This window comes from Wyeomyia smithii, chromosome 3, assembly GCF_029784165.1.
Source record: "Wyeomyia smithii strain HCP4-BCI-WySm-NY-G18 chromosome 3, ASM2978416v1, whole genome shotgun sequence".
Taxonomy (NCBI): domain Eukaryota; kingdom Metazoa; phylum Arthropoda; class Insecta; order Diptera; family Culicidae; genus Wyeomyia; species Wyeomyia smithii.
Window position 1 is genome coordinate 161,363,401 of NC_073696.1, and position 27,876 is coordinate 161,391,276.

The 27,876-nt window shown below is 38.6% G+C and overlaps 1 long non-coding RNA gene across 1 annotated transcript; it reads left to right on the top strand.

Annotated features, from left to right (window-relative positions):
* On the top strand, positions 1 to 27,876 carry LOC129727671 (uncharacterized). The gene is made up of 3 exons (XR_008728581.1): positions 1 to 140; positions 701 to 899; positions 27,456 to 27,876. It is a non-coding gene; the product is annotated as an uncharacterized LOC129727671 (long non-coding RNA).

Here is a 27,876-nt window from a genome sequence, read left to right on the forward strand (position 1 = left end):
TAAGAAGTGTCTTTTTGAAACTAAATTTAATCGAAAATCCCAGAGGTTCGGTGCTGTGTAGGAGACCTGCAACTAGTTGGCTTCTCCATTGGATTTCTCCATCTTGGCCTAAATTGGTGTCTTATCAGATTAGACTAGAGGTGAGTCTATAGTGGCTTAGGGCAGAGCCCCTTAATTAGTAGTATTCCCATCTGGGGAATAAGGTGAAACTCTAAAACTGGCGACGAAGATAAAAATTGAGTAGAAAAATCATTAATTAATGATAAATTCCATGCTGTATACCAGCAGGAATTTCTTTTAAGTTTTTTTTAGTGAATAAAGGGGTACGCAATTTCACTGCGAGGCATAAAAAGCCACTAGTTGGCTATCCAGCAGTGCTAGGCGAGAAGCTTTACGGTAGTGGAAATACATAAAAGGCCTGAATAATCAAATGTTAACGGTGGTAAAAAAAACGGTTTCGGCACGTGGCTGGAAAAGGAAAAGTTAGCCATTTTTTTCACTCCGATTTGATACTAGTCAAATAGGGTAGAGTGGGCAATTGTTGAGTCCGCTGATTGATTTATTTTTACAATTGTGCATTTACAATTCTTTTGTTGTGAAAGACAAAGGTAATTGTCATTTTGATTGTTTTATTTCAATTGCGTTTCAGCACAATATAACCAATAAACAAAAGGCTAATATTTTTTTTTCTTTTCAAAAGGACTTCATAAGGAAAGGATCCAAGAGGCAAACCATAATTGGACCATAATTAAATCAAAGGATTTATAACAAAAAGGACAGGAAAAAAATAGCCATACAGGGTGGCATTAGGAGGGCAAGGAAATCAATTATAATACAATATAAGGCAACAAAGGTTAGCCATATTTATACAAACTTATAAAAGCCCTGGAAATAATTCGGTAAGTCCTCAAGTTTTTTTTTATTTACTCATATATAACTATATATAAATTTTCGGAATTTCGGGAAAAATTAATATTGTGTTATTTCCATTCATTTTATGTGTTTTATTTGACGTATAAAAAAAAGAAAATGGCTCAAACGGGTATGACGTCGTTGATCGAACCATATAGGAAAGGAACATCCTTTTCCGAATAAATAGATAGGCTTGAAAATTGTTTTTGAAGTAGAATACTTCTCTCAGGAAGTTCGGCTACATAGGGATGTGAAATGAAAATCTAAAACCGAAAAGAGTGAAAAATATGTCCAATTTCAAATGCTAATAAATCGGTTAGTATTCGATGGATTTCCTTCGTTCTTGCAGCAATAGATTGGAAAATCTTCTAAGATTCTTTCCAAAATAAGATAATTGTAATTTTATTATTCACACTATTGTACTATTGAAAATAGTCAAGCCTTGTCAAAACGAAAAACTCGACCTCTGATTGGTCGTTATATGCTTGCTTCCCAAGCACGGTCGACAGGATCATATACCTTGCAATTGAAAACATGCTATTTGGCTTATATAAGAGCCTGTTTCAGCCGGAGCCGCTCATAAGAGTTCTTGACAGCGACAACAGCAGTCGTCCTTCCTTAGCAGCAGCACTAGCTCTGTGGTTGGTCACCACGTCTCAGGAGCAGCGCGGTTTTTCTCAGCGTGTGTACAGCGACAACAACAGTCGTCCTTCCTTAGCAGCAGCACTAGCCCTGTGGTTGGTTCTTCTGGTCACCACGTCTCAGGAGCAGCGCGGTTTTTCTCAGCGTGTGTCGTCAGACAGCCATTATTCCCCCCGTGTTGGGGCAGCATGAAGATTGCCATCAGGAAATCCAATTTTGGAAATCAAAATGCCTTTTTGAAGGCAAATAAACAAGTCATTGAAAGTTAATAATTTTTGTCAACGCAAGCAAGTATTCTGTGTTGCATCCTAGCAATTTAAATTTGTCGCACCCGTCTAATTTACTGAATGTGAAATAGCTTTCACAGTGCATGTTGTCCGTGTATCTTAATTCCCCCAATGTTAGGGCAGCTCAAAGGTTGTAATTAGCAACCGATTTTGTACCGCAACATGCTTTTTTCAAGGCAAATAAAAAAATAATTGAAGGTTAATAATTTTCTGGCATCAACACAAGCAGACATTCTGTGCGGGATGCAATCAAATTCTGTTGCAGTTGTCTAATTTTCACTTTATTTAGTAAACCCCCCACTGTAGGGGCAGCGCAAAGGCTGCGATCAGCATAACCGACATTGAATAATTAACTGCCCTGTTAGTACGCATTCACAAAAGCAGTTAGTTCGACTATGCAGAGCTTATATGAAGTCGATTCAATCAATCAGCATAAACAGAATTTCGTCGTCTCTCAGCTGCCAAGTTGCAACATGATGCAACACGCAACAGCGAGCAAACGAAATCGCTTGATGTTACAAACCGCAATAAGCTACGGGTTAAAACCGTAGCGTGTGTGAGAGCACCATCGGTGTTTATTCGCTGGATACACTATCTACTGTCTACTGAACGCAATAATCTGCTACATGCGACACGGGGACGGGAACATTTTCTTCAACCAAGCTGCACAACACGACACAAAACATGTTATTTTGTTGCTTCAATGAGAGTGCTATCGGTCCGGTTCGACAAGAAATCATTTTTGTGCATCCGTGCTACGAAACTGAGGAAAAACTTTAGAAACTGAAAAAAGAGGTGGAGCTTATCGAATGATCGCTCTGAACCAGAATGAAGTCACGCATATTTTTCAAGTTATATCATTCCACCACGTACGTAAAATAATTCATTCCTATTTTCATCCCTATATAAGAGCCTGTTTTAGTCGAAGCCGCTCATAGTAGTTCTGAACAGCGACGACAGCAGTCCTCCCTTAGCAGCAGCGGGAGCGAGCAGTGGGTACCATCGATAGCGGATAGCGGCCACAACTGTGGCATGGCTGCGAATAAGCGTAGCAGTTTCAGCGGATCTCACCATCGATAGCAGCAGGGCCAGCAGATGCAGGTACAGCGGATACCAATGGCGGCCACAACTGTGGCATGGCTACGGATAGCGTTGCAGGTGCTCAGCAGTTGGGCCAGCGTATAGCGGCCTCAACTGTGGCATGGCTATGCATAGCGTAGCTGTTGCAGCGGGTATATCAGCATCGATAGTAACAGGGTCAGCTGATGCAACGACACTCCCTAAACTAAAATGCTGTTTCAGTGTGGTAGCGGGAAGCATCAGCAGCAGGCTTGCATGAAGTGAATACATCAGCCAGCAACTTTCTCTAAGGCCTCTGCCATAGTAGACGCGAAAAGCGGCGCGAACCAATTCGCTCGGTCGTAGGTTGATGTACAGCTCTACTGATGGCTGTACATTAACCTACAGCTGAGCGAATCCGTTCGCGTCTATTATGGCAGAGGCCTAATGGGAAAGTTGTATCAGTTTGTTCAGAAGAATATTATTGTCGGTAATATTACAGAGATGCGATTGCGTAAATCCGATTTTGAATTGAACAATTGTTCTTTTGAGAACAAATAACACACTTATTTGAAGAGTTAATAGCTTTTGGTACCAATAGCAGTATAGTGACAGCCTCAGCGGTAGATGCAGATGCAGCCGGTACTTCCCTGAGGCCGATGTAAAGGTAAATGGGAGCAGCACGGCGAAACAGTTCGGGTTATGCTTAGACGCGCGTCATTTTTCGTTGTTGATATTCCCCACATGAAACGACGCGCTTTCGTATGATAGCGGTGGTATTAGCGGTAGATGCATTTGCCAACACTTCCTCCAGTAAAGCCGTGTCTAGTTTTCAATGTGAAAACACCTTTCTCATTGTGTTGACCGTGCACCTTAGTCCTCACTATCAATGATAAATTGAACAATTGTCCTTATAAGGACAACATATGAATTAATGAAGATTTAATTTTGAATTAGAATACTTCTCTCAGGAAGTTCGGCTACATAGGGATGTAAAATGAAAATCTAAAACTGAAAAAAGTGAGAAAAATTTCAAATGCTAATAAATCGGTTTGTTTTCGATGGATTTCCTTCGTTTTTGCAGCAATCGATTAGAAAATCTTCCAAGATTCCTACCAAATGCATGAAATTGCAATTCTATCATTCGAACTATTGTACTATTGAAAACTCTTAAGCCTTGTCAAAACACAAAATTCGACCTCTGATTGGTCGTTATACCGCGCTTTCCCAAGCACGGTCGGCAGAGTTATGGACCTAGTAAATTGGGAATGCATCATTTCGCCTATATAAGAGCTTCATCAGATAATAAACAAGCATTTCATCGGATATTAAATTGAACAACTGAAATTTTGAAGAACACAAATGATTATTTGAAGAGTTAATATTTTCTCGTTTTGCGCTATAATCCAAAGTTAATTATCTTCATCTACATGCATACTCTGACTATTATTACGTGTTTGCGTCGCTTAGTGTTTGGCTACGGTCATGCAGAACGCAAATAACGGCGCGATGCGATTCGGCAAGACGAAATCTGTTGAAATGTATAGCTCTACTTCGCCTTAAAAAGAGCTGTACATTTCACCACGGTAAGGCGAATCGCATCGCGCCGGCATCCGCGTTCTGCATAACCGTAGCCTCTGTTCCGTTCCCGTTTAATGATGTCGTATTAAATGTGCATATTACAATTCGGCAGCACTTCAACTTCTCATTTGCACAAAATTTAAAAATATCCAATGAACTTCATTCAAAATATCAGAAAAAAAGAAATTACAATACTGCCAATGAACGGTCAACGTTTATTTACTAGAAAAAATGACTGACACGCAAGCAGCCAGGTTATCTTACTTGTAAAAGTATTCTACTTCAACCTTGCGGTCGTGGCTTTGCATACAACCTTCTTGTGATTTTTTAGCAAATGTGATTACGCAAGAGCAAAAAAAGGCTCATTTTATCACTTTAAGTGGCCCGTTCATTTATGCGGAGCTAAAATTATTGTTCCTTGAGGGCAACTTGGGTAATTTATTTATTTATTTATTTTCGTCAAACAAAAGTAGACTACATATGTTTAAAACTAACTTACATGCTATATGCTATTTATACTAGTGGAAGCAAAAAAAAAAAAGAGTTTATAAATAATTGAATAATAAATTCTCTACTTGACGGATTATTACAATAAATGTTTTCTATCGATTTAAATTGCGCGTTGAATTGAAGTATTGTTTTAATTTAGTTCTCGACATAGAAAAGTCAATTGCTTCACAGTGTTGGTTATACACTAACATCATTTGATTAATAGGCCCGTATTTAGCATAATTGTTTCGTTGATGATTTAAAGAAAACAAAGTCCGAGTTCGCAAATTTCTAGAAGGTACATAAAAATTGAGTCTTGATAATATTTCGGGTGAATCGACACGTTGAGATACGATATCGTTAACAAATGAAATCATTGCGAATTCACGACGGGCTTTTAATGATTGGATGTCAATGAGTCTGCAGCGTTCATCATATGATGGTAAAGGAAATGACGTCCATCGTAGATTACGAAGTGCATATAACAGGAATTGTTTTTGCACTGATTCTATTCTGTTTACATGTGTTGCAGAAAACGGAGACCATACAATGCTACAGTATTCTAAAAGTGACCTGACACATGAATTATAAAGTGTTTTTACTGTGTATGGATCTTGGAAATTATAGCAGAAACGTTTTATAAAACTGAGCATGTTACTAGCCTTATTAATAATTGTATTGTAGTGATCAGTGAATGTTAATTTTGAGTCGAGTATGACTCCTAAGTCCCTAACTAGTTCATATTTCTCTACTACCTGATCTCCTAAGGAAATAATATTGCTTGGCATGTTTCTTTTCCTACCAAATGCCATCGAACTACATTTTTTTACGTTTAGCTGAAGAAGGCTTTTTTTACACCAAATGTAAAAATATTTTATCTCGTTACGGAAAATGTTTACATCATCAGCGTTTTTAATTTCAATGAAAAGTTTTATGTCGTCGGCATAAATAAGAGTTTTAACATGTTTTAGAATAAAGGAAATGTCGTTTACAAATAATATAAATAGTAGAGGGCCCAAGTGAGAGCCTTGAGGAACTCCTGAGGTTACCTGAATAGGTTCCGATACTCTACCTTTAAACTTGACTGTTTGTTGACGATCTGTCAAATACGATTCAATCCACTTGAGTAATTGTGGATGAATTCCAATTTTTCGTAACTTGAAGAGAAGCAAGGGTATATCAATGCGATCAAAAGCTTTACTGAAGTCAGTATATAAGGTTTCAACATAATTACCTTTATCCATTGCGTTCAAAGAGAAGTTAATAAACTCGAGTAAGTTAGTTGTTGTTGAGCGCCCTTTGAAAAAACCGTGTTGCGTTGGGGTAATTCTATTTTTTATTTGGTGGAATAACTTTTTGTTTATTATTGCTTCAAAAAGCTTAGGTATACAGGAAAGAATGGCTATGCCTCGATAGTTGCTAATGTCGGATTTTTTACCAGATTTGAAAACAGGCACTAGATATGAGTTTTTCCAGAATTTCGGGAAGCAACCGGATTCCAGCGACATATTGAAAATCAAGAACAGTGGGGAAGTTAGCTCTTTAGCTAAATGTTTCATGAATGCTGGCGGTATTCCGTCTGGTCCCGGACCTTTAGACGCATCCAGAGCTTTTAAAGTATCTTCAATTTCGCGTGCGCTGACATGTTCAATATTGAAATAGTTGGGAAACTCAGGAAAGTTGGTGAAGAATGTATAGTCACGATCAGATTCTGAGAAAGTTGTATGATTTTGTTGAAAAAAATCAGCAAATAGATCAGAGATGTATGCCGGGTTCTCTTCAACTTTGTCATGCAGTTGCATTTTTGAAGGAAAATTTTCAGATTTTAACTTTGATTTAACATATTTGAAAAATTTTTTCGGACAGGATTTAATTTCAAGCTCAGTTTTTAGTGTGAACTCTTCAAACGCGTTACTAATAGCATCGTTTAATTCGCCGCAAATGTTAAGATAAGTTGTTAAAGCATCACGATTATTATGAGTTTTGTATTTTTTGTATGCTTTTTGTTTGCGATTTTTTAAGTTTTTAATTTGTCTATTGTACCAGACTGGGTATTTGGAATTGCCATGACGTCTTCTTCTTTTCAATGGTATTTCGCTAATAAATAAATCAGCTAATAATTTATAAAAATTTTCTATAGCCGAATCGACATTTACTTCTTCAAACAATACATCTTGCCAGTTGATACTATTTAGTTTATGTTTTAATTCATCATAGTTTGCTGACTGAAAGTCAAAAACATCTTCGAATTCATATTCGTCAGGACTTTTATTCACATGCACAAATAAAGAAAACTTTATTGCTGTATGATAAACTTCGTTTTTCCATAATGGTTGTAATGAATTCGTCACACAAAAGTCTTCACTAATGTTGGACATTAACAGATCTAGATAACAATTTTGTCCATTTTTCAAATAAATCGATTAAGGCCAAGACTAGAGCTTTTATCAAAAAGAAGCTGCAGCGTTTCATTTTCGCCAATAATTGGAAGTAAAATGCTATGGTTATCGATGTCCGGAATAAAATCAATGTTGCGTTGGTTGAAATCACCGCATATGTAGAGTTTTACTTCAGGTAACAGCTCAGATGCAATATTTTCAACAACATGAAAAAACTTTTCAAAGATTTCTATCCGCGCATTATTTGGAGGGAAATAGACAGAGACAAATACGTGTGTCTCTCTTGCTAGTTCTGCTTTCACCCAAACATGTTCGAACTCTTTAAACTGAATGGTGTCGATAAGCGCTGAATTAAAGTCTACTGACACCGCAATCAAAACACCACCACCGGATTTCATTTCAGATAATTGATAGTTACGGTCATTTCTATAGACATTATATCGGCAACCGAAAACTTCTTCGCTACGAACACCCTCATCCCAGCTGGTTTCGGTTGCTAAAATAACAGAAAATGAACAGGATAGTACATTTTTTTGAATTTCGTTAATTTTGTGAGCGCCTCGCATGCGGTTAAAATTTTAGCAATATAGAGAGATCTCGGTAGTGGTGGGGTGTTCGGGTGTAGAAGCTAAAGAATGAGAGTCATTATTAACAGAAGTGTTTACCAGAGCAGAGCAGGTCGCGTCATTTCCTACATCTCTAGGTTGAACAAAATTATCACCAGCAACGGTCCTCTGATGAATGAGTCAATTGCGCTGAAGGCACGAGTGCCTAGATGAGCACGCAATGCATTGTGAAGTAGGAAGATGTACATGTTCATTACCTACGATGATTTGATTCGAAAGCTGAAATCCCGTTTAGATAAAACGCTTTCGGGTTTGGTTCAGAGATTGAAATTCTCAAACAGAGTTCAACATCCAGATGAATCTCTAGAGGATTACGTTCTGGCAATTAAGCTACAGGCAGAATTTTGCAGTTTTGAGAATTTTAAAGACCAGGCCATACGAGACAGGATAATTTTTGGGATCAGAGATTCAAGCCTGCAAGAACAAATTTTAAACGAGGACGAGGATTTAAGTGCCGAGGCCACCGAAAAGATAATATTAACCTGGGAGATGGCAAAAACCAATGCCAAATCACTAGGAAAAAGGGATAGAGCTGGGACATACGATTATTTGGTTAATAACCAAACAACTCCGGTGCTTCAGAAAATATTCAAAACTTTTGAAACGAATAACGGTGAAAATCAAAGGCCAAGTTCATCATATTGTTTATGAATGTGACTAGGACCGCGGGTGACTTCAAAATAATACGCAACTAGTTCCGAAAAATAAATTGTATTTTAGCGATTAGATTCAGCCAATTTCTATCACTTTATTGCTAGTATGTTTGAACGACTTGCGTTATCTCTCGCTATCAAAACCGAACTGCCACTGCCCTCGTATTGAACGTGATATGATGAGTCAGTGGTGAATATAATTGAGATCACGATCGTCGTGTGATCGTGTCATGCCTACACAAATACAATTTTTGATTACCGATCTCGTATTGAATGATAAGGGGAATTGATCGCTACTGTGGATCACATCTTAGGGATGCTCAAGTAATCGGCCTTATTTTTAATTGTGAACATACCGGCCGCCTTGGAATTATTAAATTTCAAATATTTAACTATCTTATTCAGCAAAAACTTTAACTAACTAACTATTATTTTTCTGTTGCAATTCGCTATCTGATTCGCTTATGACAAATAAATGTCCCTTTTCTGTTGGACATAGTGCTCGAAAACATCTTGGGTGGACTGTATATTTGTTGTGCTGCTTCCGTGCGGAAATGCCGTCGCCGATGCCCAATGAGGAACTGGTTGCTTTTTACTTGATGACAGGATCGCGTCTGCTTCTCGACGAGGTCACTGCTACTTTTTCGGATTGACGTCTTGCTATCTGCTACTTTCGGATCGACGCCTGGGTGATCTACTAGTGGACTGAAGATTCTCTGCTGCTATGTATATTGCATGCTAGGGGCTGCAACTGTTGGCTGATGTCGATTTCTAGGGATGCACTGATGAGTGTACATAACTGCTCGAGGGTGTTTTTACTCCTACTGACGTCCTTCTCGGTTGGGAGGTGATGGCTTCACACGTTGCTACAAATGAGAATGTGCTTTTTAAACCGAAAATGAGCACTTTAACATGACTTGCCTGGAGCGGAGGCCTCCTGGCCTCTGCGGGTGCCCACGGCACCGATGAGGGCGACTTGCGCGTCGCGTTGTAGATTATAGCTGCATTCAAACTCCTTTGCGTCTGCTACGACTGGGGCCACCGGTATGGGTGATCAATCCAATTGATGACCTGTCTTGCAGATGCCTTTACCTGAGCTGTGCGCACAGTGCTCAGAAGAATCCTACGTTTGCTGCAGCGCTGACATCATGTGAAGCTAGTGAATAAATTGTGTGCTATACCAAAACCAACCGAGACCCAAAAACATGCTGGACGTCACAGAGTAGACTAAGTACGAGATGATTGACGGAACGGACTGGCCTTTATGATGAACTAATGATGACTTCTTGGCGACGATTGCCCCGGAACTCGGGACAAGGTGGCTACGGGAGATGAACATTTCTTGAGTTTTTTGCAAATTAATATTAAACAACTACTTAACTGGAATGCGGAGGACCTCCGCTTGGAGACCTCCGCGGTGCCGCAGCACCAATGCCCCGAAGACTAACGCTCTTCTGTGTGGGACATATCGTTATCCTGAAAAGGAAGGATGCAAATCTTCGAGATGCCTCTTGTGAAGACACCATCTTTAGTCCGGACGGCTACCACCCGGATGTTTCCATCTTGGCCCGTGAATATGTTGACTATCCTTCCCAACTGCCACTTCTGAGAAGGTAAATTGTCCTCTTTAACCAGGACCATGGCTCCAACCTTAATGTTGTCACGTCTTTGAGTCTATTTAGTTCTGTTGTGCAGGTCGGAGAGGAATTGTGATTTCCATTTTCGCCACAGTTGCTGTACGAAGGCTTGCGTTCGTTGCCAGTGCGATAAACGATTTTCTGGCATTTCTTGCAAATCTGGCTCCGGAATTGCCGTGAGTGGTCTATCAGGAAATGACCTTGGGTTAGCACCGAAAAATCGTTCGGATCATTGCTCAGTGGTGTCAACGGTCTAGAATTGAGGATGGCTGAAATTTGCTGAACAACGGTGTGTAGCTCATCGTATGTTAGTGTTTGGATTCCGATGGTTTTACGAAAATGGGTCTTGAAGGACTTAACGGCCGCCTCCCATAGTCCTCCAAAATTGGGGGATCGAGGCGGGATGAACTTGAAATCAATTCCTTCCTCTTCAGCAAACTTGCTAGTGGTGTACTGGAGCTGCTGTTCGCTAAGCTGTGACCGTAATTTTTCGAGTTCTCTGTTCGCTCCAATGAAATTGGTAGCGTTATCGCACATGATGATATGGGGCTTCCCACGAATCGTAACAAATCGTTTCAAAGCAGCTATAAATGCTTGCGTAGATAAATCTGCCACAACTTCCATGTGCACTGCCTTGGTCACTAGACAGACAAAAATGCATACGAAGGTTTTGATTGGAATTCCTTTACGACCTGGGTATTTAATATGCAATGGGCCGCAGAAGTCTAGTCCAACCGACGAAAATACTGCTCCAGGTGTTACACGTACCGATGGTAAATCGGCCATTAACTGTTCGTGATTTGTTGGTTTGCTTCGGTAACAGGAGATACATCGATGAATTACCTGGCGAGCGAGACTGCGAATACGAAGGGGCCAAAATTTCTCGCGTACTGTAGCTATCAACAACTGCTGCCCAGTGTGAAAATGTTTACGGTGGTAGTGCTCAAGTACTAGCTTCGTTAGCGGATGTTGATGATGTAAAATTATGGGATGCCTACGGGTCTCTGACACGGGTGCGTGACTTAACCGGCCGCCAACACGAAGTATACCATCCGTCAGGCGGGGGTTTGTCGACAATAATAATGAAGACGACTTTAATGATTTTCCCTTGGAAAGGGCCGAAATTTCTTCTGGAAAACTATCATGCTGAGACACACGTACGAGCGCGTTTTCTGCTTCATTGTATTCAATCGCGGACAAGTCACCTGTGCGTAGGTTCTCGCGATTTCTTTTTGCCGAGTTGTACATGAAGCGACGTAACCAGCCAACCAATCTGATGAGTTCTGGCAGCGACGAACGTAACGTGAAAATTTCACTAGCGGTCATGACTCGAACGGGAAGGGCTGATGTTCTCTCCTCTAACAGTGATTTATCCAGATCAAGTTGCGTTTCTGATGAATTTGGCCAAGTAGCATGATCTTGACGCAACCACAACGGACCATTGAACCACAATGGTTGATATTGCAGCTGTACCGGTGTCATTCCTCGCGAAATGATATCCGCTGGATTCTCAACACCAGCAACGTGACTCCATACTCCATTTTTGGTGAGATGCTGTATTTCTGATACACGATTCGCTAGAAATATTTGCCACCGGGACGGCAGTGAGGATAACCAACGCTTCACAATCATCGAGTCTGTCCAGAAGTAGGCGTTAGTGGGTAATTCTATGCTGCTTCGCAATTTCTCATATAGATGACTAAGAAGTAAGGCTGAAGAGAGTTCTAAGCGAGGGATGGAGAGTTTTTTCTTTTTGCGAGAGAGATCTTCTAAAGGAGCAACGCGAGATTTGAAAGTGATCAAACGCACAGTAACTGAGCCATCTTCCATCTCACACCGCAGATATAGACAAGCCCCATAGGTTGCCTCCGAAGCGTCGCAAAAACCATGTAGCTCTACCGATTTCAAATCGTTGGTGTAGCATGTCCATCTTGGAACCGTCAGGGATTCGAGAGCTGCGATATTCCTGCGGTATTCATTCCAGAATGTTTGAAGGTCCTCTGGTAATGGATCATCCCAATCGGCCTTATGCTTCCACAAGTCCTGCAAGAAAATTTTAGCCAGAACTGTGACAGGACCGATCAAGCCAAGGGGGTCAAATATACGAGCTGTATCCGAAAGTACCACCCGTTTGGTGATTGTTGGCTCAGGGTTCCACTGAGGAACAACGAATAGAAAGTTGTCGGAAACTGGTTGCCATATCAGCCCCAACGTTTTTATGGGTGACGTAGACGAATCGAGTTCGAGAGTAGCTCGATCGTCCCTCAGAATCTGTGGTATAGTTGATAGGAGTTCTGCGCTGTTGGAGTTCCACTTCCTCAACGTGAAGCTTGCTGAATTCATGAGCTGGATGATTTCTGCTGCTAGTGCCTTTGCCTCTTCCAAATCATCTGTACCTGTCAGCATATCATCGACGTAAAAGTCCTTTTTGATTACTCTCGCTGCAGCTTTGTGTGTAGCTTCTCCTTCAGATGCCAACTTTTGAAGGCTTTTGGTTGCCAGATACGGCGCCGAGGCTGTCCCGTATGTAACAGTGGTTAATTGGAAGCACTTGACAGGTTTGGTTGGAGAACTTCTCCATAGTATGCGCTGAAGTGATTGATCAGCATCGACTACCTTTACCATACGGTACATTTTGGCAACATCTGCCACCAATACGAATTGACGAAATCGAAACCGAAGAATGATGGAGAGTAAATCTTCCTGCACAACGGGTCCTACCATGAGTCCATCGTTTAAGGATATTCCCGAAGATGTACAACAGGAAGCGTCGAATACAACCCGCAGCTTAGTTGTTGTGCTATCGGGTTTTAAGACCGCATGATGGGGCATGTAGTACGAGGGATAGTCGCTCGCTTCCTCGTGTACTTGTTGCATATGACCCATGGAGTATTCATTCATAAAGGTACTGTACATAATTCTCAACTCCTCGTTCGTGGCGAATCGTCTCTCCAGTCCGTAGAACCTTTTCAATGCGATGGATTTTGATTCCCCTAGTTGACTAATTACGCAGTCCTTCTTGGGAAGTGTCACTACAAATTTTCCTTCACTGTCACGTACTGCTGTGCGTTCATAGAGTTCTTCACAGGTCGATTCTTCTACTGAATGCGTACTCTTGATGTTGCATGATTCCACTTCCCAAAATTTTGCTAGCAGCTCCCGAAGATCATGTGTCGAACATGAGTGAGTAATGGTTCTAGGAACTTCAAGTTTACTACCAGGAATACGACCCGATACAACCCATCCGAAGACAGGCTTCTGAAGATTGGGTCCATCATCTGTAAGCTTCATCCGCTCGTTCATCAATAAATCGTAGTAGTATTCCGCCCAAATGATGAGGTCTATCGGACCCGGTTGATGAAATTCAGGATCTGCGAGTGTTATGGTATCCGGAATCGCCAATTTCTGCAAATTCACTGCATGCAAGGGTAGTTTGGATGTGAGCCTTGGAAGTACATGTAACTGAACAGTTTCCACGTATGATGAAATTGAGAATGATCGAGCCGCAATCGTTGCTTCAACCTTTCTTGTAGATTTGACTACAGAACCTCCAATACCTGCTACAGACAGGTAGCTGGCACCTTCCACTAATTTCAACTTTTGAGAGAGGTTTGTGGTTATAAAGCAATACTCCGAGCAGGAGTCCAATAATGCCCTGGCTAGCTGGACATTTCCATACATGTCTGATACACGCACTATGGCGGTGGAGAGTAAAATTTGCCTTGTCGAGGCAAAAATGTTGGTATTGAAGCAGTTGGATTTGATTACTTGATCTGTGGTGTTTGGTGTATGTTGCGAATTTGTGTTAGCAATAGGGTATGAACTTGTAGATTGACTTGCGTGCTGAGTAGGTGTGGTTTGGTTCTGGGCTTGTGATTGTGTTTGCGGTGTGTTCATTGCCTGGGGACCATATTTGACTCGTGGGACTGAGGAATCTTTCTGCAATGCTGCTGACGTTGCAGACCTTTTACCAGACGATGGCGCGTTATGCAGAAGCGTGTGGTGTTTCTTCTGACAATGCTGGCACACACCTCTTGTGCACACTCGAGCCAAATGCGTGGGGAAAAACAATTCAGACACAGCCCACTTCGTTTCACCTTCTCATAGCGTTCACTAACTCTCATCTTCATAAATTTCTGGCACTTGAAAGCGGAATGCGGGCTCTCGCCACAAAATGGACATCGTTTAAACGACTGTGTTGACGCATGAACAACGGTGAACTTCGACTTCTTCACCTCCGCATGAGCTGGTCTCAGCGGAGCGATTGATTGAAGGACGGAGCAATGATTCCGAAGAAAACTAACTAGCTCGTCGTATTTTGGAACTTCTTTCGAGCTATGATGCGATTCCCAGTGTCGCAGCGTGACTTGATCCAATCTCGAACACATCATATGTGCCAAAACAGTGCTCCATTGCGGAAAATTTCTCCCACCTTTTCCAATATTTGCAAGTTTTTATCGAACTCGCTAATCACTTGGTTTAAGCCGTCGTAACTCTCCCGCTTCATTGGCTCCACAGCGAACAATGCATCAAGATGCGCTTCTACTATTAATTTGCGGTTCTCGTAGCGCTTTTTTAACAGATCCCATGCGATTTCATAGTTGGCTACCGTCATCTCGATGGATTCAATCTCCTGAAGGGATTCTCCTACAAAAGATGAGCGAAGATACGAAAACTTGTCCATCGCACTCAGTTGATTATTGTTGTGAATCAGGCTTTGGAACATATCTCGGAATGTAACCCAATCATTAGTTCTGCCACTAAAACTAGGCAGCCGTATCTCGGGGAGTTTGACCCTTGACATCGTTTTGGTAGCAGCCTGTATTATGGTCGGTGTAGGACACGACACTGGCTGCTCGATCGGTTTGGGAAGCAGAGCTTGCAACGATGACTTAAGCTCACAATAGAGGTCTTCTGTCGATTGCATTACCTCAACATTTTCGGCCTCCCGCCTTTCAGCAAGCATCTGCGCCTGCGTAGCCCGTTCAGCTGCAGCTTCTTTAGAGTCAGTTGATTCTTTTTCGTCAGCTTCCTCGACCAGCAATTCTATTTTTCTACGAACGGTGTGAAACTTCTTCATTGCCGTCTCAAGAAGCTCTAGGCGACTCTCAATTTGCCCTATATGTTTCTCTGCTTTGAATTTCTGTAAAAACTTACTGGCACCCTCAAACGTTGCCAACAACTGCCTCTCCTGCCTTTTTGAATCACGCAAATCAGTAGCCATACTTAATTATTTGCACTCTCGAACTAATATCAAATGTTAATGTTCACTATGTTAGTATAACTTCACTTCAGTTAGTCTATTATTAATACTTCATAAAAAGTGTTTCACTTTGATCCACCTTTGACAATACGCGATCGCTATTCGACTCGACGTCCCACGGATGACAGAGAATAAATCAACCCAATTTGACTGCAGCGAGGGGACCACCAAAATCATTTTAATTTTCTACCCTTTTTTTTGATGAGCATCACATGCTTGATGCTACCACAGATCACATGCAAGTTTCTACTTCCCTCTGACCGCTGATTTTTGTAGTATCTGAGCTCGTCCAAACTGACGATCGATGTCGTCACGTTGATTAGCCGCTACCATCATCCATCACCGTAACTACGTTTTATCAAACAAAGCACCCCAACTTCAATCGCGATGGCGGCTACCCACGCCACGCTACAGGCCACGATCGTAATGGTGGATCTACTCTACTGCGTCTATTGTTCAATTGTTCCGCGCACTTTCACTAGTTCGCTAATCACCGTACAGTCCCACCGGCTCACCGAATCCGGCTCGAAGGACCAAAAATGTTTATGAATGTGACTAGGACCGCGGGTGACTTCAAAATAATACGCAACTAGTTCCGAAAAATAAATTGTATTTTAGCGATTAGATTCAGCCAATTTCTATCACTTTATTGCTAGTATGTTTGAACGACATGCGTTATCTCTCGCTATCAAAACCGAACTGCCACTGCCCTCGTATTGAACGTGATATGATGAGTCAGTGGTGAATATAATTGAGATCACGATCGTCGTGTGATCGTGTCATGCCTACACAAATACAATTTTTGATTACCGATCTCGTATTGAATGATAAGGGGAAATGATCGCTACTGTGGATCACATCTTAGGGATGCTCAAGTAATCGGCCTTATTTTTAATTGTGAACACATATAAAGGGCCAGTAAAGCAACGTTTAGGTTATAAACCATATTACAGGGAACAACAAAACCCGTATTGGTATGGTTCGAACCCCAAACCAGCTGAGTGGCGCGAGGGACAAAATTTGATAAAAAAGAAATACCCCAACGTAACGTGTGAATTTTGCGGGGTTAGAGGACATATAAAGATGAAATGCTTCAAGTTAAAAAACATTATGCGAGGATCAGTGAAATTCGTGGACAATTGGAATGAACCAGGACCCAGTCAATGTTGCCACTTAGAGGAAATTTTCAGCCAATTAAGGACTAGGAGCTCGGACAGCGATGACGATGACAAAAAAGATAAAGGTGAATTATCTTGTATGATGCTTCCTATATTAATAAAATTAACAATCCATGCTTAATAAATGTTACCATGCAAGGGAAAAATATCCAAATGGAAGTTGATTGTGGGTCTTCAGTTACAGTTATGAGCAAGGACTCATATAAATTTTATTTCAAGGCACCTCTGAGAAAATCAGAGAAGAAATTGGCAGTAGTAAATGGGGATAAATTAAAAATAGTGGGAGAAACAAATGTTTCCATATCGTACGGTGAAATACAAGGATGTTTAACTTTGGTTGTTTTAGATAGCACAAACAATTTCATACCTCTGCTGGGGCGGGACGGTCTTGATTTGTTTTTCAGCAATTGGAGACATTTTTTTCAGGCGCGCAAACTATCAACTGCATAGGTGAAAGACAAAGTGCTGAATTGGTACACGATATCAAAAGAAATTTTTCTAATGTTTTTATAAAAAAATTTTCAACCCCCATTAAGGGGTTTGAAGCAGACTTAGTATTCAAAGATAATAAACCGACATTTAAAAAAGCATATAATGTACCTTTTCGTCTAAGGGACACAGTTTTAACCTATTTTAAAAAATTGGAAAAAGAGGGAGTTATTACACCTATCAAAACTAGTGAGTGGACGTCACCTATAGTAATAGTTATAAAAAAATAATGATATTCGCTTAGTGATAGACTGCAAAGTTTCCATAAATAAAATTTTAATTCCAAATACCTACCCGTTACCCATAGCTCAAGACTTGTTTGCCAGTTTGGCAGGTTGTAATGTGTTTTGTGCACTTGATCTAGAAGGTGCATATACACAATTATCTCTGTCGGAGAGGTCAAAGAAGTTCTTAGTAATCAATACAATCAAAGGATTATACACGTATAATAGGTTACCACAGGGAGCCTCCTCTAGTGCATCCATCTTTCAACAAGTGATGGATCAGGTTTAACAGGGCATAGAAAACGTTTCTTGTTATTTGGATGATGTTTTAGTAGCAGGTAAAAATTTACAGGACTGCTATGAGAAACTAAATTTAGCCTTGACGAAATTGTCAGAGGCTAACATTAAAGTTAACTGGGAAAAACGTAAATTCTTTGTTACTGAGTTGCCTTACTTGGGACACATACTAAGTAATAAAGGACTATTGCCCTGCCCAAGTAAAATTCAAACGATCAAGGATGCAAAAGCACCAAGAAACGTAACAGAATTGAAATCTTTTGTAAACACCTTAACTAAAACAACTACGCTGTTTGGTGTTTCGACTTCGAATGCTCTTTATTTTACTCTTTTGGTTACAGGTTGGTTCTTAGCTTACACTGCTTAATTCTAGTACTGCTTAATTCTAGTGGGGGAAAACATACCACTCAAATAACTATCATCGAATCGCGGGCTAGCTTGATGCCACCGACACGATTGGTAAACAAAATATATAATATACAAACACACACGCTTGTGGTATTTGTTTACTATTTAGCCATGTGCGCTTAGCCATATGCGCTCGTCGCGCTAGGCTTGGGATAGGTCCAGACACAGTGCGAAGCAATGTAATTTGACTCTCGCACTGTGTCATGAGAAAAACGCTAGCCGGGTTTATGCACTGGGACAAGTGCATTGGCTCGGTTATGCAACTTTTAACTGTTGGACATGTTCGCTTGACTTATGGGAATGTTAAGGATTGGTTAATCGTTTTGGGACTCGTGGGAAATCTTGAGTGGTTTGGTAATTAATTTATTTGAAAGGTTTGCGTGTGGGAAACAAAGTAAGACTTTGCTTTGGTTTTTTTTGGGAACCAGGGAGAAAAAGGTTCTTTTAGATTTTGTTACTCATTTATGATCTTGGGAAAAGTTATTAGGGATTTGTGGAAAGAATGTTGAAAAAGGTTCTTGAATATATGACACCATCCCTCCAAGAGAAACATAAATGTGAAAACGGAGTGAGAACATTTATTGTTGTCAACATGTCTTTATAAATTTGAAAAATTGAGTATGGTATGTTTCCTTACAAAAGATTTTATATTTGGTTATTAAGAATAACTATCAGCTAGATACAATGGTTTTGTTTATTTATTTGATTTGAGACAGTTGATATAAACAAAATTAAATCGAAGTTTATGTTTTTATTAAACGATTTTTGTGTACTACTATTGTCTGATTTGATTTAACGTTTTTAATTTTGCAATTTGGTTCTAAAAGTTCTTCTACTACGTACGGACCTTCATAAAATGGATCTAGTTTTCTTCTATTTTCGATCTTTAAATGAACTGTATCATTTTGTTGTAATTGAATTGGATTTGAATCGGGTTCTGCTGTAGCTACTCTTTTTACTTTTTGTTCAATTAATTTATTCCTTGCTATTTCGTTTGATTTTTGTATTTTATATTTTAATTCTTTACTATATTGTTCAAAGTTGTAAACTGGTTCTATTCCTTGTTTGAAAATTTCTTGTGGTAATTTAGCTTTAACTCCAAAAACAAGTTCATGTGGAGAAAATCCATGATCTGTGTGTGGAGTAGTATTGTAGTTAAAAGCGTAAAATTTCAACCATTCATCCCAATCAGATTGATGCTCGTTAACGAAAGATCTCAGGTATTCATTTAAACATCTGTGATTTCTCTCGAGCGCTCCGATTGTCTGAGGATGATAAGCTGTACTAAATTTTTGTTTGATATGTAATATTTTGCAGATCTGATCAAAGACTTCATTATTATATTCTGTTCCTTGATCGGATCTTAAAGTTAAAAATGTTCCATATGTTAGTATGAATTAATTAACCAACGCTTTAGCGATAACATTTGCTTCTTTGGTTGGTACTGGTATTAATACAACGTATTTTGTTAGATCGCATTGAATAGTCACTGCGTATCTATTGTTATTATTTCTTTTAGGTAACGGACCAACTGTATCTATTGATATAATTTCAAATGGGAATGATGGAGTTGTAGTTACTATTTGTTTTTCTTTTGTATGCTTTATGAGTTTGTTTCGTTTGCATAATTCACAGGCCTTGATGAATTCTGCAATCGATCTTTTCATATTATTCCATTTGTAAACTTCCCTTATTTGAAGATATAGTCTATGTTGTCCTACGTGTCCTCCTGTAGGTGTGTAATGATAATCGTGTAATATTTTCTGTATTACTTCCTTTTTTGTAACCATCATTGGTGGTTTATAAATTATAATTTGTATAGAATACACTAGTGTATTGGCTATATTTTTGAAATTTTCGACAGTAATCATTTTGAATATTTCGTCGTTAGTCGACAGCGCTATTTTTCCTTGATTCATTTTTACCATGATATCCTCTAATTTCAGAAGAGCAGATTCTAAAATTTGACTTCCGTTATTTAACTGTTGATGCACTTGTGCAACAATTTTACTATTTTTCTTGATTATAAACTTTAATTCATTTGCGACTACAATTGTTTCTAATTTAAGTAATTTATTTGTTTCAGAGGGGTTGTTAGTCGAGTACGCGGAGAGGTGATCAATCTCTTCTGGCGTCGACTCCCGTTCACCCGTAATAATATCATTTATTTTATTCTTTCGAGTCTCTCTAGTCATAGATCTCGTATTTACTTTTAATATATTAATATTCTTTAACTCGTCTGAGGTTGTAATTATTCTAGACAACGCATCAGCTCCTACATTTCCTTTTCCTGGAATGTATTCTATTGTGAAGTCATATTCTTCTAAATCGAGGCGCATTCTGGTCAATTTAGAAGTAGGATTTTTCATTCCAAACAGATAAACCAAAGGTCTATGATCTGTCCGAACTGTGAATTTTCTTCCATACAAGTAAGGCTTGAAATAATTAATGGCCCAATGAATAGCCGTTAATTCTTTCAGAATAACAGGTTTATTTTTCTCTGCTTGAATAAATGCTTTACTTGCAAAAGCGATTGGTAAATTTCCATTTTGCGTTTGTTGAGACAGAACTGCTCCACATCCAACGTCTGAAGCATCTGTCGTCAGTATAAATTCCTTTGAAAAATCGGGATATTGTAACAATGTTGGTGATATTAAAATATTTCTCAAACTGTCAAATGCAATTTGACATTTCTCAGTCCAAACGAACGTCGTATTTTTCTTTAACAACTGATTTAAAGGATATGCCAACGTTGCGAAATTCGGCACAAATTTCCTATAATAATTACAGAATGCAACGAATCTTCTAACTTCGTCTGCATTTGATGGTACTGGATAATTCAACACAGCTTTAAATTTGGAATCATCTGGTAACATACCTTGATCCGTAATCTTATGACCTAAATATGTCACTTCTGTACTGAAAAAATTACATTTTTGTGCATTAAGTTTCAGATTATAGTATCTCAAACGTTCAAAAACTTGAGTTAGGTTTGAAAGATGATGATTAACTGAACAACCAATTATTACAATGTCATCAATATAAATGAATGCTAACTCTGGCGTCAAACCTGCCATGGCTATTGTCATCATTCGTTGAAAACTATTCGGGCTTATGTTTAGTCCGAAAGGTAATCTTGTGAACTGATAATGACCATTTTTTGTTGAAAAGGCGGTGAATTTTCTAGATTCATTGTCTAGCGGTATTTGATGAAAACCTGACATGAGATCTAGAGTTGAAAAATACTTTGCTCTACCGAGTTGATCTAAGATGTCATCAATTCTCGGTAGCGGGAATTTATCCGCTAAAATCTTTTTGTTGAGTTGTCTAAAATCGACCACCAAGCGCCATTTTTTTTCATTGTCATTAGACTTCTTTGGCACCAGTAAAATTGGAGAGTTATATGAAGATACTGAGGGCTCAATTATGTTGCTCTCTAACATTTTGTTCACCTGTTTGTCAATCTCGTCATGCTGTGCATGAATTGTCTTATAATTAGGAATGTATACTGGAACATTGTCATTAAGAACAATGTTCTGAGAATAAAAATTATTCTGCGAAACCACTTCCTCTGGTAAACAGAAAATATCTTGGTAGTTATTAATTAAATTCATAAATTTTTCTTTAGCATATTGCGGAATTTTTTCCATGTTAATGTTATTTAAAATTTGTTCACATCTACTTTCATGCTGACGTTTGTTTTTATTCACGTTAAGAATAACATAGTCAGTTAAACGACTTAACGTAGGTTTAAATTGAGAATAAGATATATACAATGGTTCATTATTAGTATTTATAAACTTAACGTAAGGTTTTATTGCTGAAATAATGGAGTTTCCACAAAATACTCCTGGATAAATCTCTTCAGAATGAACTACCATGTCTTCTGAGATTCTTAAATGTGGGACTCTTCTGATAACTTCGCTGCGGCTTGGTAACATAAAGCCGTCGTTTAAATTATCTTCAATGGGTATTGCTATCTGTATATTTTCTATGTTAAATGTAAGTAGCCAATATTCATAATCTACAATACATTTATAATTAATCAAGAAGTCACGTCCTAAAATACCATCCGCTTGAATAGGTAAATCGGGCGTAACTAAATGAAAATTATGGTTCAAAACTAAGCTATTGTTAAAGCATAGTGCGGTGTTAACTAAGCCTAAAGTCTCTACGCTATTTTCTGTAATACCAACTAATTTTATTTTATTATTAATATTTACAGATTGATCTGGGTTGATATTACGCGCTTTAAATAACGATATATCAGCTCCAGTATCAATGATTAAATTACAAATTGTATTCCCGGTCATGTGCACTTTGACCTGGATAAAGTTTGATGCATTTAAATTAATTGTCAATATCGGTGTGGCGGTTGGTAACAACTGACTAGTTAGTCGACGTCTAGGATCAATTGTTACTGTTGGCCAAAAAAATAATTTGGATTGGAAAATCCATTTTGTGGTATTGCTAACTGTTGGTTATTAGCGTTTTGCTGACTGTTTGGTTGATTGGATCCCGTTGCTACTTGAGCATAGCAGGGATTAACTAAGCGTTCTTGATGTTGAGTTGGAATATTGCTCGGTAGTTGCGGAATGTTTTGCTGTCTTGAGAAAAACATTCTTGCTGCTTCGAAATTTCTATTCGGGTTAAACTGACGGTTTTGGTTGTAATTTTGATTAAAACCTCTATTAAACCGATTAAAGTTTCTATTGTTCTGCTGTTGATTGTATTGGTTGTTATGATTGCTATGATTTCTATAGTTATTAAGTGGGAATCGTGGTTGATATCGATTGTTGAAATTAGTTCTTTGATTATTATTCCTCTGCGGTATCCTGTTCACGTTATTGTTTTGATATCTATTTCTGTTACTCGTGGCGTTTAGTACCACTGCGTTCGATGTTGACGTAGTAACATTTTCATTCTCCACCATTATATTAATGGCTTCCTGGAGATTGGTGAATTTACCTACTTTTAACATTATTTTTGTCTCTGAGTTTGAAGCATTCGCTACCAATGTTTGGATAGCAGCTTTTTGAGACATTTTCTTTGCGACTTCGCTCGGAATTTTTTCGGTAATATAGGTTTCAGTCAATTTTTCAGCAAGTGAATCTACTTGCTTAGTAAAATTTTGCAAATCGCTTGGAGATTTTAACTTTAGGTTATTCAGATTACTTTTAGCTGAATCTGACGTACTTTTCTCACTGCAATTGCTGATCAAAGCTTGGGTAATTCCGTCATAATCATCCGGAATTGTAGCGAATAGATTTCTCGCTTTCCCACTTAGTTTAGTTAAAATAACTTGAATAGCCGCTGCTTTGTTTTCAGCGGGTACTATTGTCTCAACTAAATTTACTGCGTCCACGAAGGATTTAACTCCTCCGGAGTTTCCATCATACGCAGGAATTAAGGTAGCCAGTTCGGCTGCTGTTTTTATATTAAGTGCCATTGATACTGCGGTATGAGCACGTTTACACCAAATGATTAATTTGGCTAAAATTTTTAATTTAAATTTTCTTTTTATTAAGTGAATATCACTGTTCGTTCTCAAGAACGAGTTAGTGGTACTCGGTGTTGCTAATTTATTATCGCTGTTTGCTCTTGAAAGCGAATCATTAATGTCGGGTTTCAGAAGAAGTTTTTTATTAGTAACTTCAGGCTCACTATCATACCCTCTTTGAGCCACTGGGGTGTTGTCCAGAATATTTATGCATTTGTTATATGTTTCCTTTAATTTAGTATAGACTTCTACTTCCTCATTCCAGTTTTCAGTTCTGATTCTTTGGTTGGTTTGGTTTGTATGCCCGATAATGTTCTTCCTCTAGTTTTATTTTTATATAAATTAAGATATTCTCTGTTTATGAAAGCTTCAATCTCTTTCAACCGCTCCATCTACTACTAACTAAATTCGATGTGATGCAAAATCATTTGCTTAAATTTTAGCATGAACAGATTTTTAATCTTAAATTATTATATTGATTATGCAAACACAAAATTCTAGCAGTTTTTTTTTTTAATTTTAAATTATTATATTTATTATACAAACACAAGTATCACTTATCTGGCATTACTGCTGCTGTCGTGTCGTACAGGCTGGTTGACAATCGGTGATGAAGCTTGACCTCTGCTGCTGATGCGATCATTTCGATAACTGTACACTAGTGAATCCATTGATGGTGACGATTTGTTTGGTTTATTTTTATATATATTTTTTAAACACTGTTTACCTGCTTCGGGCGAGGTAGCTACCGTTAAGTTTTTTATCAAAAATGTTTAAATTTTTTTTTTTTACACTGTTTACCTTCTTCGGGCGAGGTAGTAGCCCATGTCACATAAGTTTATTACACGTTATTTACTCGTACTTCTTGCAAGCTTTTTGCAATTTTCAGAGCACGTTTGTTGATTTTTTGTTTTAGCAAGCTGTACGCGGTAAGTAACAGTTGTAAGCCCGTCGCGCACAATATTACCCACAACAGCACTTCGTGAGTTTCCAACGACTCACTATGTAATTGTTGCGTATTAATTATGTTCACTTGGGGGTCCGCGTTGTGGACTGTCGCAGATTTTGACTGCGTTTTCCCCATTTTAAACAATTAAACTTGCCACCATTTATTCTCACTCGGATGTTCAGTTTAGTTCAGGCAATTAAACTTGTCACTTTTATTCTCACTCGGGTGTTTAGTTCAGTTTAGACAATTAGACTTGTCACTTTTGTTCTCTCACAAAGATCGCAACTGCAAACGACATTCTCATGTTCGAAATTTTATATGCATTTGCTTGATGTCACTGATTGACACGCGTGGACAATAACTACTGATTTTCACATACACATTTTTATTCCACACTTGGTGGTGTAAAAGCAACAAACGCGCGGGGATACTAACTCCTTATTTTCACTTATTCACCCGTTCGCGCCGCTGCACGGTCGCCATGTAAACACCTTAACTAAAACAACTACGCTGTTTGGTGTTTCGACTTCGAATGCTCTTTATTTTACTCTTTTGGTTACAGGTTGGTTCTTAGCTTACACTGCTTAATTCTAGTACTGCTTAATTCTAGTGGGGGAAAACATACCACTCAAATAACTATCATCGAATCGCGGGCTAGCTTGATGCCACCGACACGATTGGTAAACAAAATATATAAAATACAAACACACACGCTTGTGGTATTTGTTTACTATTTAGCCATGTGCGCTTAGCCATATGCGCTCGTCGCGCTAGGCTTGGGATAGGTCCAGACACAGTGCGAAGCAATGTAATTTGACTCTCGCACTGTGTCATGAGAAAAACGCTAGCCGGGTTTATGCACTGGGACAAGTGCATTGGCTCGGTTATGCAACTTTTAACTGTTGGACATGTTCGCTTGACTTATGGGAATGTTAAGGATTGGTTAATCGTTTTGGGACTCGTGGGAAATCTTGAGTGGTTTGGTAATTAATTTATTTGAAAGGTTTGCGTGTGGGAAACAAAGTAAGACTTTGCTTTGGTTTTTTTTGGGAACCAGGGAGAAAAAGGTTCTTTTAGATTTTGTTACTCATTTATGATCTTGGGAAAAGTTATTAGGGATTTGTGGAAAGAATGTTGAAAAAGGTTCTTGAATATATGACACTTTTCTGGGATTAATAAATTATTACAACAGATTCATACCTCATCTTTCTGCTAAGTTATTTCATTTGTACAATCTTTTGAGAAATAATTCAAAATTTATTTGGGACGATAATTGTGAAAAAACCTTCATAGAGAGCAAAAACTCTTTATTGAATAGCCCAATTTTAGAATTCTATGATCCAAAAAAACCGATTGTAATAGTGACTGATGCGTCAGGCTATGGTTTAGGTGGGGTAATGGCACATGTCATAAATGGGGTAGAAAAACCAATATGCTTCACCTCGTTTTCGCTAAACTCAGCGCAAAAAAATTATCCCATCTTACATTTGGAAGCCTTGGCTTTGGTTTCAACGATAAAAAAATTTCATAAATACTTATACGGGCAGACCTTCACAGTTTTTACGGATCATAAGCCATTGGTAAGCATTTTCGCCAGAGAGGGAAGAAATTCTATTTTTGTCACTAGACTTCAACGTTACATTTTAGAACTGTCAATTTATGATTTCTCAATTCAATACAGGGCTTCAAATAAAATGGGAAACGTGGACTTTTGTTCGCGATTTCCATTACAGGAAGAAGTTCCAAAATGTTTGGATAAAGGTTTTATCAAAAACATAAATTTTAGTCGAGAAATCCCGATCGATTCCGCACAGATAGCAAAAAAGACAAAACAAGACGAATTCCTAATGGAAATTATTAATTGCATGAGGAACGGTTGGCATAAAAAAATGGACAAACGCTTCATTAACGTTTTTTCTAATCAACATGATTTGGAAATTGTTGACGAATGCTTAATGTATCAGGGCAGGGTAGTGATACCACGGCTCATACAGAGCGGAGTCTTGAAAATTTTACATGCTGGCATGGTGAAAATGAAGCAATTGGCTAGGCGGAAAGTTTACTGGTTTGGTATTAATAAGGACATTGAAAATTTTGTAAAAAATTGGGACGTTTGTGGCAGTATGGCAATATTACCAAATACAAAAACAGAATCCAAATGGATTGGTACTACAAAACCATTTAGTAGAATCCATATTGATTTTTTTACTTTGAACATCGTAATTATCTCCTAATAGTAGATAGCTTTTCCAAATGGATCGAGATAGAGTACATGAGAAATGGAACCGATTCAGGAAAAGTCCAAAAAAATTGGTAGCATTTTTCACGAGATATGGGTTGCCAGACGTTTTAGTTTCTGATGGTGGTCCTCCATTTAACTCCTATAGTTTCGTGAGCTTTTTAGAAAGGCAAGGAATAAAAGTGCTGGAAAGTCCGCCATATAATCTTTCAAGTAACGGACAAGCGGAAAGACCAGTTAGAACTGTGAAGGAAGTTCTAAAAAAGTTCCTAATGAAACCGGAAACTATGGAAATAGATTCGAAAGACCAGATAAATTTATTCTTTTTCACGTATAGAAATACTTGTTTGACAAATGATGGGAAATTCCCATCTGAAAGAATTTTTAATTTTAGTCCAAAAATATTAATTGACTTGCTCAATCCCAAAAAGCATTATAAACGACAAATGTCGTTACCATCCTCTCCGTGTGATGATGAGATATCAGGAAGTGAACATACTAACGACACATTTAACAACCTGATGGAGGGTGATGAAGTGTGGTACAAGAACCACAACCCTCATAATCACATGCGTTGGGTCAAGGCTAATTATATAAAACGTTTTTCTAAAATTACCTTTCAGATTATGATTGGAAACGTGCCGGTGATGGCCCAGCGAGGACAAATTAGACTGACAGACAGAAGACCAGAGGGTCCAAAATTGGTACCACTCTATCGAACGTTCGAAGGGAAGGAACAAGGCGCGTCGAAAGATAACTCGGAGGAAGAAATTATTTTCAGGGGTTTCCCTGATTGCGAATTGCCTAGAAAATGCTCTAAACGAAAATTACCGATTAAATTATCGGAGCTCGAACTTAGAAGATCGAACAGAACAAAACGTTTGAAAAGGGATGAAAAATATGTTTATAGTTGAAAGCTCGATCGAATTTAAAAACAAAAAGAAAAATTATTATTATTAAAGTTTTGTTTGAAGAAGAGAAGAAACAATACAAATAAACTGTTATATTGTTATAAATAATTAAGTATAAGATAAACCTATTTAA